Source organism: Gadus chalcogrammus, chromosome 13 (genome assembly GCF_026213295.1).
Source record: "Gadus chalcogrammus isolate NIFS_2021 chromosome 13, NIFS_Gcha_1.0, whole genome shotgun sequence".
NCBI classification, from domain to species: domain Eukaryota; kingdom Metazoa; phylum Chordata; class Actinopteri; order Gadiformes; family Gadidae; genus Gadus; species Gadus chalcogrammus.
In genome coordinates, this window is record NC_079424.1 from 607438 (window position 1) to 609913 (window position 2476).

Below are 2476 nucleotides of genomic sequence, written 5' to 3' on the forward strand. Positions count from 1 at the left end.
ATCTGCTGCGGGCGAAGGTAACTCATGAGGTGACAGACCTGCCCAAAGCATTCTCCTTACCAAACCGCTTCTTTAAAATATTTATTTGAAAAGTGTTGCTGCCTGTTTGTATATGTGTCATGTTGACGAGATGGCACACGCATGTACTTAACCTAACCTCTTATATAAAAAAAAGGAAAATGAAAGTAAAGATACAAAAAGGTGTCACCTTATTTGTACAGTTCTCAGTTGTTCGTTTAGAGTCCTAAATACTGTAAAATGGCAGTCCTAATGATGGTGCATTGTATCCTGTGTCCCCATCAGTGAGAACCTTTCCCAGGCAGGAGGGCTGCAGCTGACCTTTGATATACTGAAGAAACGATCCCACCTGGTAGTGTGACAGCTACGCAATTCAGCCTATTGTCCCGGGGTCGGAGCCCTGTGATTCGCTGAACAGCAAGTGGACTGGCGGGATGAAGAGCATAAAGGAGCGGTGAAGAGGCAGCGGAGACAACACATCACCGGCGCTAGAACAGAAGCAAGGCAACCCTCCAGACGTGGGATCAACTGCAGAGTCAGGAGCTTGTTTGTGAAATGGCCCCGTATTCAGAGCTCGTTCTACAGCACACCATCAAGGAGCAGCAGATTCGGTAAGTTAAGGGTTTATATTTCAGATTTGGTCTGAATCTAATTTAGTTAACATATATTTAATTGATTGATATTCATTAATACTGGTGGCCTGCACACCGGTAAATCAACTGATTGGCTCAAATTAGTCCTTCATGGGCTCTATATTTGACCTGGGGCCAATATGAGCCAATCAGAATGGAGTATAGAATAAATTGTATGCTTGTTGCTGATTTATTACAGGTTTCTTTTACATTTGAAACCTTCAGTTCTGCATATCTAATGGCGTTCTCTCCCCTCCCAGGTGTAAACTCCACATGCTAGAGAGAAAGTGCTCCACTGGAGTGGAGAAGCTGAGGGTTCTGATCGGAGAACACCTGCAGAATGGAATCCCAGCGTCGGACATCTTGGAGAAGACGGTGTCCTTCTTCACCGTGAGGAAGGCCCTGCTGACCCACAGCGGCTACTCCAGATGTACCAGAGAGTTCCTCCGTCTGTCCTCCACGTCGGATGAAGATGTGGCGCCGCTGTGCCTTTAGAATACTACATGGAGAAAAACATGAACGATGTCCAAGGACCTGGATAAGAACACTGTCAGCATGTGACCAGCAGCTCCAAGGTTTTGTGGAGTCCTGTTCTGCATGGGCTTTACAGAAGGAAATGTATTTTCTCCCAGTGCCTTATTGTCCCAGTGCCTCATGACACGCAGTGATACTGCTATTGACCTTCTCTAAGAGAGAAATAATGTTTATTTTCTTTGTGAGAACACACATTTTTATGTTTTAAGTTAGGCCTAAGTGTCCTTTCCAGAATGCCTTGCCCTGTAAGGGCCATCTTAATGAAGCCATGTCAGAGAAATGCCTTTAACATGCAAATGTCTGGAACATTTGCATACTCTTTTGCCTGTTTAGCTAATTGGACTTCCACATTGTTATTCGCAACCTACTTTACATATAATCTGATATAATTTGTGTGGGAATACCAAGATAGTGCAAATAATGATCCTCTGCTGATTTTGGGATCATCTTGTCACTGATTTGCATGTCTTAGTCGTCAAATGTGCATGTCATTTCTAAATAGTGCCTTATTTAGATGCCTTAAGGAAAAAATACAAACCTTCCTCAGCAAATAGGTTTGATTTTGTTTTGTGCCTTCTATATGTCACTGGAATATATGTGGTTTCTTTGCCACCAAAAATACTTAATTTTGTTTCATTGTTGTTACAATTTCTGAGAAAATAAAAATGCAAGACATTCAAATTGTTTGTGTCCTGCCTGCTCTTTCGTGTCAACTAATTTAAGCAAATTCTATTTGTGCATTATTACTACAATAAGTAAATTCATAGGGATAATCACCGCGTTCGTCTCGGACGGTAAACCTTCCACGAGCCGGGCATATCAAACTGTTCATTGCCCTGCCGCTTGGTGATTATCCCGTTTATTCTATTTCTTCTTGCCAACATAATAAAACAATTCAAATAATACTATTCAATAATATTACAATTCAATGGTACTTTAATAATTATGCTTTTTCTTATTCGTATTGCATGCTCATTAAATGTATACTCTGTTTGAGTTCATCTCCCTCAAAAAGTATTCCCCTTTAATTAGGACCGATCAAACAAGCATTCCTGTCCTGTCAGGTCTGGGGAACGGCTTCCATGGGCCTCGTCTTCTGCTTTTGTCATCCCGTAGTCCTCGTCGCTCTTTAACCAGTCCTCAAATGTCTTCCCTACTCCAAATACACTAAAATTGACAATGAATTCGTCCATCTTTAAAACGCTGCAATGTTTAGAACTACGGTGAATAACGTTAGCTCAGCTGTTGCTAATTAGTTTCTATAGCATCCATACAAGGCTGCATCTGATCAC